This window comes from Ambystoma mexicanum, chromosome 1q (genome assembly GCF_040938575.1).
Source record: "Ambystoma mexicanum isolate Mex_15411 chromosome 1q, UKY_AmexF1_1, whole genome shotgun sequence".
NCBI lineage: Eukaryota > Metazoa > Chordata > Amphibia > Caudata > Ambystomatidae > Ambystoma > Ambystoma mexicanum.
Window position 1 is genome coordinate 172,499,197 of NC_090922.1, and position 16,101 is coordinate 172,515,297.

The 16,101-nt window shown below is 42.8% G+C and overlaps 1 protein-coding gene and 1 long non-coding RNA gene across 3 annotated transcripts in view; one reads left to right on the plus strand and one right to left on the minus strand.

Moving 5' to 3' along the window:
- Positions 1-16,101, minus strand: part of MTHFSD (methenyltetrahydrofolate synthetase domain containing) — a 536,715-nt gene that overhangs the window by 495,160 nt on the left and 25,454 nt on the right. The window lies entirely within an intron of this gene.
- On the plus strand, positions 3,947-5,007 carry LOC138526146 (uncharacterized). Its single transcript, XR_011283510.1, has 2 exons — positions 3,947-4,610; positions 4,698-5,007. It is a non-coding gene; the product is annotated as an uncharacterized lncRNA (long non-coding RNA).

Sequence of the window (16,101 nt, forward strand, 5' to 3'; positions counted from 1 at the left end):
TTTCTGTGGATATACCATGTGAAAAGCCTATTGTATAGAAAGTGTGATGAGTACCTTGTATGCCCTTGTATTATAATATTGAATGTAACCTCAAAATGAACACATTTATGTTATTATGTTTACAAAGACTGGATGATGAATGAATTGAAATTCATATCTATAACAATTAATTTAAAATTCAATTAAAACCGATGGTCCCCATCATTCTGTTTTATTATAATAGTGTCATGAATTAGCTTCTCTCATTAATTTCTTCTTTTTTCTGAAAGAAACTGAATATTACCATTGTATAGAAATATTGACTGTTTCTACAGTATAAAGGGTGTGCAGGGGACGGGAGAGTTCCACAATCTTGTGGACAATCTGTTGGATTTACATAGGTTAAAACAACCCAGTGTCAAGGTTGTTATTCTCCCCGGCACCCCGTAAATTTTCAACAAATCCTGTAAAAAAACCTTAAACCTAGGTGTGCGCTAGGCAACACAAATATTGGATTCTTGCTCTCTGCCCCCCTAAAAATGCTTAGGGAGTGACACAACAGCCATAGCAGCACCCAATAGAAATACTAACAATCACCTCCGCCTCCCTAAGGGATGTCTTTTTCAAAGATCAATGCAATTACAGAAAAACACGCCACAACTTTGGCATTTAACGAAGAGGAAGCCACACGAATTTTAGGGCTTTTGAAGGAAATCGAAACAACCACACCAACAACGACTAGTCCAGAGAAACTTATTACACAATTGGAGAGGGTCATCAGAAGGGAGATATCGCAAAAACTACACGCTACTACATTAGCACAATACTACCGAGCACAAAGAATCCCAAGAGGACTAAGGGTATATTTAAGACCCACACTGTGCAAGGACAACCCAGATTTTGTGAAGAAATGGGAGCAGATCTTAAATAAATGCTCTTTGGATCTTATATTATTGACAATCGAGGAATTAGCAAAATCTGTCAGCAAACTCGACAGTGAAATCGAAGACCTGACAGAACAACTGTCGAAATTTAAAAACAAAGAGGAATTAACAACCATCATAGAGGAAGTGAACAGAACATTGGACAACTACAAAAAGGACATAGAACAACGCAAAGTCCGAAAATTCAGAAGAGATACGTTGGATTATCTTCAGGATATAGTATACTCCTGGCAAGAATACTACGCACAAAACAAAACCGCACCAGGTAGAAGACCACAAAACCACAAAACACCAATACCGGGACAAGAACCAAGTGGATCCAGTAGCGAAATACCTACAAGTGGGGACGAAGTTATCAATAGGGAGAACGCGGAAAGTGGACCGATTATACATACATCACAAGAAGCGACTACCTCTAACGCACAAACCACTCCCTCGGTTTTTTTAGACAAAAGACTACGCGAAGAGGCAATAAGAAATCTAAGATCGCGGAACAAACCAAACAACTAGTTGTTAATATTTCATCAAAACCACTATCCAAAGACCAAACGGACACATTGAACCTAGGTTTAACATTTATACCAACCCAGAATTCCAATTTGCTGGAAGAAAAAATCAATCTTCACAGACTGGCACGGAAAATGAGACTCAAAGTCTTTTTTGATTCACAAATGGGAATCAACACTACACAAGAGCCACATCAATACTTAGAAATGAAACCCAAGAGTCATTTCGACCCTCAAGTCAATAACATAACCATCAGAATGTTTGAAGAACAGATGATAAAAGATCTCAAAAGGGTTAATTTCACCAGAACAAGGAACTACAATACCAGGAGAAGGCAGAATGAAATCATCAAGAACCTTGCGGATGACAGAAGCCTGACCCTAAAACCGGCAGACAAAGGAGGGGCCATAGTTATTATGGACACTACATACTATGAGGAGAAGATTTTAGAGCTCCTAACAGATGAGAACACGTACATAAAAATTGAACAAGATCCGGTCAGAGAAATATCAAGCATTATTGAAACTACGCTTGAGGAAGCTGAGGACCAAGGATGGATTTCCAACAAGACTAAATTGTTTTTGATTAATGAACATCCTATTACTCCAATCTTCTATGGACTGCCAAAAATACATAAGAACTTGACAAAACCCCCCCTCAGACCGATTGTTGCGGGAACTGATAGTATCTTCAACCCACTAGCAGTTTATGTGGACAAGGCATTACAACCCATAGTCCAAACAACCACAACATATCTTAAAGATACCACAGATTTTCTCAATCACCTAGACACCTTAACAGATATTAACAGAAATGATCTACTGGTTTCGTTTGATGTACAGAGTCTATATACATGCATCCCACATCAAGACGGTTTGGAAGCACTCGAATGGTGTCTACTAAGAAATGAATGTGAAGCAAACAAAACCTTCCTAATGAAATTAAGCAAAATTATACTCATTAACAACTATTTCAGATACAGGACGCAGTACTATTTACAAGCATCAGGAACTTCAATGGGGTCAGCAATGGCCCCAGCCTATGCTAATCTATTCATGTACCATTTGGAGATGAAATGGATTTTGATACCAACAAAATTTAGCAAAAAAATCATCACCTGGAAAAGATACATTGACGATGTTTTCGTCATTTGGAGAGGACAACATCACGAACTAGAGGAATTCCTAAAATACATCAATTCAGGCCACGACAGAATCAAATTCACGATGGAAATTGGAACCCCTAAACTACATTTTTTGGACGTTGAACTAGAGATTGGGGAAGATGGGATAATCACCAATATTTATCACAAACCCACCGATGTTAACAACACGTTACACTTCAGGAGCCATCATCCGACGCATTTAAAGAATAATTTGCCCTACAGTCAATTCCTTAGACTAAAGAGAATTATCTCAACAACTGACACCCTGAGGAATGAAAACCTATTGATGACACAAAGATACAAGGAAAGAGGCTATCCAGAGTCTATCATCAAGAAAGCAGAAGAAAAAACACTCACATTGGAGAGGAAAGACCTCCGTATATCAAGAAATAGATCTAAGGAGATCCCATTTCTCTACGCTTTAAGATATTCAGCACAGAGTCATCACATAACAAGGATGATCAAGAAGAACTGGGGTATAATCAAATTGGATCCACAACTAAAGAGACTATTTCCTGAACCACCCATAATCGCCTACAAGAGGGGTCGGAACTTCAGGGATAGCCTAGTTAAAGCAGAAAGACCGAGAGTGGACAATCAAAGAACCCTCACCAAGAGGAAAATAGGTACGTTTGCCTGTCTCAGTTGTGGCAATTGTAACAACATAATGAAGGGAAGCTATGTAAGACACCCATCAAATGGCCAAAAAATCCCACTAAAGGATTTTGCCACTTGTGACACGAAATCAATCATTTATGGTTTAAGCTGCCCATGCGGCATTTACTATGTTGGACAGACACAAAGGAAAGCCAAGGAGCGCTGGAATGAACACAAAAGTAACATACGTACCAACAGTGTTAACTCACCTGTAGCAAGACATTTTTCCATAAAGAAACATAATATTTCTCAACTAAAGGTTGTGATTTTGGAAATTGTGAACAGAGCCCCAAGAGGTGGCAATCATGCCAGACGTATGAACCAGAGGGAAATCTTCTGGATAGAGAGACTAAACAGCCTAGCTCCCAATGGGATGAACGAAAATTACAGTTTAGCCTCATTTTTGTAACTAAATACTGTTTCCCCTGACCCAATCAGAAACCCAGTGTGGATACAATATCAATTGCTGTTAAATACATTTTTGAATTTGTTCAGTTCACTTAGGATGATTTTTTACTGACATAGGATGTATTAAGTTACAGACCATAGAATGTGAGCATGCTTCTCTTGAAATAGTAAACACACGGATGTCCAATATTCGATTAACTTTTGTCCGTGGTAAACAATAGATTTCCCAGAAGTTACATGAGACACTCCTCACATTTATCTTTAGACTCTTTTCACCTTTATTTCATTTGACTCAAACTCCCTGCACCAGTATAGATATACACCTATATACTATTGGTTAATTACACATTGTTTTCTAAAATATGTCCGTATGACGTCTGTTTTCCCGTCACACGCTGACGTTCTAAACATAGTGACGTCGTCACGCTTCGACGTGATGACGTCATAATGTAAATAGTGGCCATCTTTAGCGAAAACCGTGTAGAACGGTTCGAGCTACAGCACCGGCCATCTTCTCAGGAAGGAGGTAAGAGAATCCTTTGTAAACAGCTCCCCAATTGCATATCATGAGCCTAGAGGCCTTCACAGAATACTCTCCACAGAATGATCCCACCCCATTGTTTTCGTGTATCTAATATAGTATATATACGTGTTTTTACAGACACGAGTGGAGGAATCGCCCATTACTGCACTACCTCCGTACCTGAGGACTCTCTACATACCACAGCGACCCATTCCATGGATGTAGTAGCTTTTTACAGAAATACCGAAAGGTAATATTTTTTCTTAGATATTACATGACTAGATTTTCCTTCATGAATTAAGATCCCGTTTTTAATTGAGCTTTCCCTATTGTCTTTTTATCACATCTACAGGTTGAATAACCATTATTGGGCTGATATTGCTATTGATAATAAATCCAGTTAGGATATTCCACATTGAACATCCAGGTGATTATTATTAAAAATTTCTCCCAAGAGTTAAATGACAGTTATCAGTGAGAATCTAAAATTTGATCATTGTATCATACATTATAGACGAAACAAAGATTAACGGCAATGAAGAGGGCTATCAATTCCTGAAGAAGGGGACACCCCGAAACGCGTCGAGAAAATATTCATCATTACTTTCTGTGGATATACCATGTGAAAAGCCTATTGTATAGAAAGTGTGATGAGTACCTTGTATGCCCTTGTATTATAATATTGAATGTAACCTCAAAATGAACACATTTATGTTATTATGTTTACAAAGACTGGATGATGAATGAATTGAAATTCATATCTATAACAATTAATTTAAAATTCAATTAAAACCGATGGTCCCCATCATTCTGTTTTATTATAATAGTGTCATGAATTAGCTTCTCTCATTAATTTCTTCTTTTTTCTGAAAGAAACTGAATATTACCATTGTATAGAAATATTGACTGTTTCTACAGTATAAAGGGTGTGCAGGGGACGGGAGAGTTCCACAATCTTGTGGACAATCTGTTGGATTTACACAGATGAGGACACCCACCATAGCCCTAATCCCATGCGCCAATATATCCTCCATAGAAACAACACATGTCCGTGCGGATCATGAGGCATCAGGTAGATCAAAACTCCTAAAACGGGCACCTAGGTCTGGGGCACTGTGTTTTATTGGTGCCTGGGTGCAGAGGGTAGAATGCCCATATATCCGTCATTGAACCCTAAAAGCACCCCGATTCATGCCAAACTTTTATGCTTGCCATTTGTCTCATGTTCTCAAATCCTGTTGTTTAGTTTAGTTTAGTTTATTATTTATATAGCGCCGCCTGGCCCTGGGGCATCCAGGCGCTTGAATTGATTACAACATAACAATATAATACAGCATTGTCCGTAGGTGGACACCACAGAAAGTTTAGAGCATTATCAAACAGTTACAGGTAATGTGCAAGGTATTGCAAACAAGGAAGAATTTACACGGGTTGCAGGCAGCAGATGCGATAATAGGGTAGAGATGGGCGTTCTAGGCTTCTTTGGTCAGTAACCAGGTTTTGGCACTGTGTCTGAATCTATGAAAGGACGGTTCAGATCTAAGATCGAGTGGTAGTGCGTTCCAGAGTTTAGTGGCAAGCACAGGGAAGCTAGAGCCTCCTGCTTTTTGGAGTTTGTATCTGGGGATATTTAAGCAGTGTGTTTGAGCTGATCTGGTTGGACGGGATGGGGTGTGGTGAGTGAAGTTGTCGGATAGGTATCTGGGCGCTTGGTTAGATAGGAATTTGTGAGTGAGTGAGAGGGTTTTATATTCAATTCTCTGCGGTATATATAGCCATTGGCATGAGCGTCCGACGTCGGAGATGTGATTATGTTTGGGTATGTTCAGGGCTGCTCGAAGGGCGTTATTTTGGATAACTTGCAGCTTATTCATGTTTTTCTGGCTGGTGCCCAGGTATAGAGCGTTACAATAATCGACTTTGGAAAGGACTAGCGCTCTAGCTAAGGTGGTGCAGTTGGAGGGTGAGAGTTAAGGTCTGCTGGCATTGATGAGCTTACAAGTGTAAGCAGTGGCGGATGAGATGGCGTTGATCTGTCTTGTCAGTGCGAGTGTCAGTCTAGAAATACGGATACCTCTAATTTGAGACCGCAAACGCATTTTGGTGGCCGGGGACCAACCGTCTCATGCACGATGCGACAGAATATAGGTTTTCGAGTTTGCCAATGAACGGCCATTTTGATGTAACAAGAATCGCCATTTTGTTTTCTAACCATTGCTCATTGCTTTCTGTTCCTATTGCTTAGCAGTATATTTTCCGCTTACACTGCTCGACTGTGGAACATTGTTGTCAGTATGTGAAAAGGGCAGACCGAGAGGATAACAAGAGTTCGCTGAAACACAAACGTAGGCAGCGCCAGGAAGAATGCCCGGCTCCCTCCTTAATGTAGCCTTGAAGCAGAGCTGCAGGGCATTTAATCATTTCACAGCTGCCAGCCAGTCTCGTTATATGGTAGAATATGTTAGAATAATACCGCTAAAGGCTTGAATTATGCTTTTCTAATGCCTCCCCGTTGCTGAGCCCGCTAAGAGCATGTCGGCTCCCAGGACGTGAATAGCACCTGATAGATAGCAAGGTCCGGAATGCAACTCCCCCCGTATGTAGTTCGCTTCCAAGAACAGAAGCGCTGTGTTCTATTCAATAACCGAAAGATGCCTACGCACTCACAAATTGCAAATTGTTACTAGAATAGATGTTTGAAGGTGTCATAGTGGTCGGAGATGTCCATCATCATACCAAGTTCAAAGAAACCCAATAAAGAGGGGTGTTAACCATGTCATAGCTGATTGTTTGATATGCATTTTGTATATATGTAACTGATGTACGTAATTCACTCTCTTGCGTCCCTCAAGGTCTAGAGATACACGTCGCGGGGCGTGAGACCGAGTTGGCCAACTGAGACTTTTGCTTTGCAATAAAACCCTAGCTTTGGGAATACAACCTTGTGTCTGGCGTCTCTATCGTGTGTGGTGACCCGCCTTGTTTCCATAGACGTCAGGGTCCCATAGGGGCCCCTTTCAAGATGGCGCCCGAACAGGGACCCTCTCCCACTTGTTCCTTCGCGTAACGTTTTAATTGAGAAAGGCAGAGAACGGCGAGGACGGGACGATGGAGCCGGGATCAAGAGGTGTTCGGGGTGCCCTGTAAAAGTGATGAGACTCCTTTGCAGATCTGCACACATCTGATCCCTGATCGACATGCCTGGCTAGAGAACAAGGAGGCGAGGGTCCCGAAACGAGGCGGAAGCCAAGAAACGCAGACACGACGTCCTTTGGTGCGTCAGTATACAGACGACTTGATTTATCAGGTGAGTCATTCCCCGATTCAAAGTATCCTGATATTGGTTGAGAGTTGACTTTGCAAAATCAAACGCCCTAGGTAAGGTTGATTAACCAGGGGGAAGGTTGAAACATGCCTGGGGTATTGTCCACCTTAGCGGGGTTTTTCTGCTGTGGTAGACAATCTTTGGAAAATGGACAAATTGTACCACCTGGGGGAACGCCGGCGTATGAGATGTATGTGAAGTAGGGAGTGGGTGCGATAGTATTTTGTGAGACTTGGCATAGGCAAACCAGAAAGCAACAAGACCATCAGTGGCCGATTAATGGTAGTTTTGAGATGGCGAGGATAGATGACTTGGAAAGGGTGTTGATAAGAAAGAAAGCGCGTCCTGCAGCATTTGAAACTATTTAAAGACTGGAAAAAGGAAGCAATGCTCCGATTTAAAAGCAGAGCAAAGCATGCGCACAGGCATAAATCAAAAGGTAAGGTAGCGGAAGAAAAAGAAGAGGAGGAGTGGACTTAGAGTCTAAGAAGGGCAGGCAGGCGTGACCAGTTGAATATAGAAAAGATATACCCACAACGAGAATTACACATGACAGATTAATTGATAGAAAATATATTGACCCATACGAAACAAGGCCCAAGATCAGAAGTAAGACCAGATACGTCAGTAGCTATTGCCCAGACCCGCCCGTAGCCCAAGCTCCCCCTCCGGTAGCTCAAGCCCTCCCACAGCCACAGACCGCGCACGTAACTCTTCCTACTAGCCAACCAGGCCCACAACAGACACTCGCTGTTCCCATCGTCCCATCCGCACCTCCCGCCTTAGACACAGACTCGGTACCGTCCGTTACGACCGGGGTTGAAGTTGAAACCACGGGGGCAAGAGGCGGGACTGACCAACGGGAGTGCACGAGGGTAACCCACAGCGCAATCAGCAAGGAAAGGAAGGTGGAATTGCAGCAACAGGCAGAGATGTATACAGGCCGGAATGATGGGACGGCAACATTGGCTTCGATATATGACTTTCGTAGAAGCAACAAAAGACGGGTAGCGTTGGAATGCATGGGTGAATATTTGGTGGAGAGATGGAAACAGCTAATTGGGAAATTACCACCGCAGCGATTGTTAGATTTGAATGCATTAGCACGCTGTAGGGAGAGGGATGAAGATGTGAGAGAACATGTGTATAGACTTTTTGAGCTTAAAGATGAATTAGATAATGACTATGCCGAAATGTTTACTACACCTGGGTACAGGAGTAGGGAAGTCGGGAGACCTGGGAACGGAAAAAAGGGGTCGCATAATAAACGGCAGCAGTTACTTTCGCCGGGGCAGAAGGAGATGGTGAACAAATTATCGGTGCTAAAACAGGTGGGGGCAGACTTGAAGGAATGTCTAATTAGAACACAGGTATAAATGCAGCAAGTAGTAGGACATAATGGAGGGCGAGGGGACGCACAAGGAAGGAGTAGTTCGAATATGCATGGGGGAACAGTGGGGCCGAATCAGTGTGCATATTGTAAAGAGGAAGGGCATTGGCGAGCGCAATGCCCGCATCTACCGAATATAAATGGGTCTGGTCAGAGGAGACAGCATAGAGGACACCCAGGAGCGAATGGACCAAATAGGAATAGTATGCAGCTGCATCATAATAACGGAGGTAATCAAAACCAAGGCCAAAACCAAAATGCCCCAAACCAGAGTCAGGGACAGCAAAATCAACAATATGGAAATCAGAGTGGGGGAAATAGAGGGAAGAGTGGAAATGTTTTCGATACATAGCCAAACACGTATTACAGTAATAGTAATGATTACACATCGGATGATGTGTTATTTCCCCAATAGGACAGCCCAGGACAGGGGTCGGAACCAGTGTCTATTCCTGTGAATCAGAGAGGACCCTACGTAGAAATGAGTCGGGAATGAGGAGCACCGCTTTCTTGTAGATACAGGAGCGCAAAAGTGTTCAATAGACCACCACTTGGTTCCGGATATACCACTGTCAGGGCAAAAGAATATTTCCGTAGGGTTCGCAGGTACACCAGTCATAAACCCAGTGTCCAAACCAGTCCCAGTTACCATAGGACCATTTACCGAACATTGTCCTTTCCTTCTAACAGAAAATTATGGAGAAAATTTGTTGGGATTAAATTTGTGAAAAAAACTAGGTTCCGTTATACATTGCACGGCAGACGGAGTGTTTCTAACGATATGGCCAAACGATGCCCCTGTGTCAGAATTCATGTCTGAAGCGTTACCAGGGGAACTAAGTAAAGTACCAGCCTGTATATGGGCAATGCATGACAACCATGTGGGATGTTTAAAGATAGAGCCAGTAAAGATTATTTTAAAAGAAGGTGTTACCCTACCGTGAATACCCCAATACAAAATTTCGGTTGAAGGTGAGAAAGGATTGAAGAGTATTGTTACCGATTTGGTGAAATTAGGGGTAATAGAGGAAATCACAGGCAGTACATGTAACAGCCTGATTCTTCCGGTTTATAAAAAAGGAGGTAATGAGGTACCCTACCGTTTCATAATTGATCTACGTGCATTGAATAAGGTAGTAGATCCGCTATTTCCTCTAGTGCCAGACGTCACTACAATATTGACAATGACACCTGTTTCAGCAGAATATTTTAGTGTAATAGATTTGAAAAACGCATTCTTTAGTATTCCAGTGGACAAGGACAGTAGATATTTGTGTGCGTTCACATTAGGAGGACGATCATATACATTTAAGCGGATTCCGCAAGGTTATACGGAAAGTCCAAGTATTTATAGTAGAGCATTAAAAGAACAGCTAGACATGCTGGAATTACCCGTGGGTTGTGTACTTTTGCAATACATAGACTATTTATTGCTAGCTGCAGACACAGAGGAGATTTGTAAAGAAAGCACTGTATTACTACTGTCACACCTAGCGGCACATGGCCATAAAGCTAGTTTGAAGAAATTTCAGTATAATCGAAAGGAGGTAGCTTATTTGGGCTACCTACTTTCGAAAGGAGGGAGAAGACTAACGCCAGAACGCATAGAAAGTATTTCTTGTATGCCTATTCCAAAGACACAAAAAGGAGTCGGAGCCATAATAGGCATGGCTTCATATTGCCGACAATGGATTGCTAATTTTGCGTTAATTGTGAAACCATTAGTGAATTTGACTAGAAAAGATGTGGTTATGCCTTTGCAGTGGGATGAGGAATGTCAGAGAGCATTTGATGGATTAAAAACTGCATTATGCTCGGCTCCAGTTTTGGGTACGCCGAACTATAAGAACATTTTTAGACCATTTGTGTGTGAAAGTGAAGGATGTGGATTGGTGGTTTTGACACAGGAACAAGGTGGAAGAAATAGGCCGTGCGGCTATTTTTCTTCTGCGCTGGACCCTGTAGCGCGCGCACTACCACAATGTTTGCGATCTGTCGCGGCGGCTGCTGCGTCAGTGAAACAAACGGAAGGGATGGTATTGGGGCACACTTTAATTTTGATGGTGCCACATGCCATAGACGTTCTATTAAATAGGACACAGACGCAACACCTCACCTCTGCTAGATTGACAAGATATGAGATTATCTTGTTCGCGCCCCATATCCAAATTATGAGGTGTAGCGCTTTGAATCCTGCAGAATTAATGCCACTAACCATAAAAGAAATTGGGAAGAATGAATCACCCCCCCACGATTGCTTAATGGTCACTGAGGAAGAAACCAAGGGGAGAGTTGATTTAAGTGATATTCCACAGAAAGAGCCGGATGGAGAGTTATTTTGTGACGGCTCATGTTTTAAATTACCAGATGGCACGACAAATGCCGCATACGCTATCACTACCCTAGAGTGTTGCAGAAAGTAAAAGAAAGTAAAAGAATCCCCTATAATTCAGCACAAGCCGTGGAAATAATAGCAGTAACCGAGCCTGCGAGATTTCTGAAAATTTGAATGTGAATATATATACTGATAGTCAGTACGCGTTTGGAGTGGTTCATAACTTTGGCTGACTCTGGGCCGAGAGAGGGTTTCTGACATCACATGGTGCCAGAATTCAACATGGCCCTTTGATTGTACGATTGCTGTCTGCACTCACGTTTCCAAAGCGCCTAGCAATAGTGAAATGCGAGGCACATAAAAAAGTAACATTCAAAATAGGAGAGGGAAACGCGTTTGCAGACAGGATTGCGAAACAAACTGCCACTGATTTGAATACCAAGATGATGACGGTTCAGACAGAGGAAGAACCCTGTATGATAGAAGATGGAGTTGCGACTGTCAAAGAAATGTAGGCCGAGGCTACGGCCGATGAAATACAGGGATGGGCAGAGGGATCTGCTGAGTTGGATTTGGAGGGTTGTTGGGTGGACAAGGGAACTAGAAACTGGATGTTGCCAAATTCATATGTGACTGCAATGGTCACAATGGCCCACAGCCCTACGCACCAGCACTGTTCACGGATCATACGATACCAGGAGCAAGGCGATACAACCTGCGTCCTCGGAAGGCAAAGTGATCCGCATTTGGTGTTTAGGTCAACCTCTGGTTCAGCTCATGGACGGAGAAGGAACCAGGGGTGTAGAGGAGAAAAGCGTGAGAATTGTGCAAGTCGGACAATTCAAGACTCGCGGCTCCTCGGTGCGATCATAAAAAGTACATGTGTCCTGAACCAGAACGGACAAGCTGGGCGCACATGGTACTATGGCAAGTGAGATAATTGATTAACAGTACATGTGTCCGGAACCAGAGCGGACAAGCTGGGCGCACATGATACTGAGGCGATAACTGATCAAAGGTCCTCTGAGCAGTATAAGAAGGGACAAGTGATCTGGCCTAAAAATGAATAATCGAATCCAGGCTAAAAAGGACAGGCAAAACTGAATTGTGAGAATTCCATTGAATTTATAGACATCAGAACAAGCGCGACGAAGAGAGATATCCACAACGAACTGTGATAAGGAAGAAGAAGGACGACGAGAAACATGCTGGGACCGGTTCCAGCCTCCTCCTGCACTACAACCGCTGAGAATGAGTCAGTTATAAAGACTATAAGTTTAAGAAAAACGCATGGTAAAACAAATTATATGCTGACACTAACGATAATAATGTGCTTTATGAGCGTGGTAGCACCAATATCGACAGCCCTAATATTATGGTGGGTAGAAACAATACACCCAATAGAAATGTTTTTACCAATAATTAATATATCCACTACTGAAAGCCCGGTTCAGGTGATCACTTATACCCTACCCCCAATGGAAGAAAAACACAGGGAAGGTTTTAGAAATAACACCGTACTTCTGATAATGAACATGACACATGCAATCCTAAAGAAAACAAACTGCTGGGTATGTGCCCATTTACCACAGCATGCCGGGAAAGGAATAGGGTGGTATGTGCAGCCATTACCATTAAGTTCTGCATGTAGTGCATCTTTAGGTGCAATGTTCTATGGGAAGTGGAATAAGAGTAATACGGGTCAATTAGACAGAACCAACATGAATGAGTTTGAGGAGATAATAATGCCTGTGGGTTGTTCCATTTTCCATAAAGCACAAGTAATAGCCCCAGAGCCTACGAGGAAAAGTACACGGAAGATAACACGACAAAATAGACGAGATAGATTGTCCCCGCCAGAAAAAACATCTGTAATGACGTTTCGTGTAAGAACAGACGGGAACAAAGATGCAATTCCCCCATCTTACACAGTGAATTATAGCCCAAGAACTGTCCTTTTTTGTCTAAAAAAGAAAGGCTCTTTTTCAGTCGGAACACATACTGGTTGTATGAATACAGTGGTACTAAAATGGGAAATAGAACCAGTATACGAAGGTGATCCAGTTTATTTTATATGTGGAGAGAAAGCATACCCTTGGTTGCCCAGAAACTGGGGAGGTACACGTTACCTAGGGCTACTGTTCCCAGGAGTATTCCTCTTAGAAACAGCAGCCATGGCCAGATTATCCAGAACTAGAGTCAAGAGGAGTGAAGAAGGTGTTTTAATAGCAACTGATGTAGCGAAATCATTCATTCCATTCTTAGGACAGATAGTGAACTCCTATAATATAAGGCAACTGTCCAGAATCCTAAAGAATACAATAAACACAACAACAGATATATTATTTAACATGACGTTGGAAGAAAAAGGAATCAGGTTAATGATGCTGCAAAATAGAATGGCTCTCGATGTAATCCTGGTTGATCGTGGGGGAATTTGCAAAATAGTGGGATCAGCATGTTGCGTTTATGTCGATGACTAATCCCCCACGATCTTTGAAGCAATAAAGAAAATGCACGTTCTAAACTCTGAACTCCCCACGGGAGAAGGGAGCTGGGGAATAGGATCTTGGTTTTGGGGAATACTATGATCTTGGGGATGGAAGTTGATCTCAATATTAGTAGTGGTGTTCGGAATATTCCTAACATGCTGTTGTTGTATACATTGTTTACCCATAGTTTGTGCAGAGGTAACTGAGGGATGTACGGAAAGATGCATGCATATGATAACAAAGAAAAAACAACCTCATGATCGAACTAGCCCAGACCCAAATGAGATGAGAGTAATGAAAGAGTTGATGGCAATAGATATTGATGAAGACAATGATGTCCACGATAGCATGCGAGACTCAGACATAAGTACTTCAGATTCATCATCACTAGAGGAGGTTTCAATAAATGGATGAGACGTTTGGCATACGGCCAAAGGAGGGTTTGTCAGTCTAGAAATACGGATACCTCTAATTTTAGACCGCAAACGCATTTTGGTGGCCGCGGGCCAACCGTCTCATGCACGATACGACAGAATAAAGGTTTTCGAGTTTGCCAATGAACGGCCATTTTGATGTAACAAGAATCGCCATTTTGTTTTCTAACCATAGCTCATTGCTTTCTGTTCCTATTGCTTCGCAGTATATTTTACGGTTACACTGCTCGACTGTGGAACATTGTTGTCTGTATGTGAAAAGGACAAGGCCGCAGGCCGAGAGGATAACAAGAGTTCGCTGAAACACAAACGTAGGCAGCGCCAGGAAGAATGCCCGGCTCCCTCCTTAATGTAGCCTTGAAGCAGAGCTGCAGGGCATTTAACCATTTCACAGCTGCCAGCCAGTCTCGTTATATGGTAGAATATGTTAGAATAATACCGCTAAAGGCTTGAATTATGCTTTTCTAACGGCCCCCCTTTGCTGAGCCCGCTAAGAGCATGTCGGCTCCCAGGACGCGAATAGCACCTGATAGATAGCAAGGTCCGGAATGCAACTCCCCCCGTATGTAGTTCGCTTCCAAGAACAGAAGCGCTGTGTTCTATTCAATAACCGAAAGATGCCTACGCACTCACAAATTGCAAATTGTTACTAGAATAGATGTTTGAAGGTGTCATAGTGGTCGGAGATGTCCATCATCACACCAAGTTCAAAGAAACCCAATAAAGAGGGGTGTTAACCATGTCATAGCTGATTGTTTGATATGCATTTTGTATATATGTAACTGATGTACGTAATTCACTCTCTTGCGTCCCTCAAGGTCTAGAGATACACGAGACCGAGTTGGCCAACTGAGACTTTTGCTTTGCAATAAAACCCTAGCTTTGGGAATACAACCTCGTGTCTGGCCTCTCTATCGTGTGTGGTGACCCGCCTTGTTTCCATAGACGTCAGGGTCCCCTAGGGGCCCCTTTCATGAGGGAGGAGTCTAGGTAAATCCCTAGGGTTTTGACGCTGTTGGAGACGGAGATGTTATTGCCGTCGATAGTGAATGACTGGTAGAGTTTGTCAAGTTTGTTGAGTCTGGGTTGGGAGCCTAGGAGAAGAAGCTCAGTCTTGTCAACGTTGAGGCACAGGCCGTGCTTGGCCATCCATTCTTGGATAATGGAGTAAATGTTGTTGAGTGCTGTGTTGTCTGTGGAGTAGTCGCCTGTTAATGGAATCAGTATTTGAGTGTCATTTGCATAATTCGTGTAGATGACACCCAAGCGGTCCAGTATGTCGAAGAGGGGTTTTGTAAACACATTGTATAGTGTAGGGGAGACGCAGGAGCCCTGGGGCTGGTTTGGCAGAGGCTGTAGGTGCAAAGACCCTCATGGATCTGTTGTTCAGGAAGGACTGGATCCACACATTGGCATTGTCCGAAAATTTGGCTGCAGAGGATAGATGTTTGCAGAGGATGTCGTGGTTGACCAGGTCGAAGGCGGTCGATAAGTCGAGGAGGAGAATGAGTGCAAGTTTGCCATTGTCTTTGATGTTGTCCATTTGTGTCTTGAGGTCAATCAGTGCAGTCTCGGTGCCGTGCTTAGGGCGTAAGCCTGATTGTCTAAGTCCTAGTAAGTTGTTCTTCTCAAGGTGGTTCTGTATCTGAAGGTAGGCAGCTCTGTCAAGGATTTTTAGGAGGAAGGGTACAGTCGTGATAGGTCTATAATTGGTAGGGACACTTGGGTCTAGGGTGGGCTTCTTGAGTAAGGGAAGAACCCAAGAGTCCTTAAGGTTATTAGGCACTATGTTGGATGTGAAAGATGAATTAATGAGGGATGTGATAAAAGGAGCAAGATGTTTGGCTGCGTCTTTGATGACTGGGGCCGGGCAGATGTCGCCTTGGCATTTGGAGCTTGTCATAGCTTAGCCATTCAGGAATGTAGCACTTTGCCAACACGA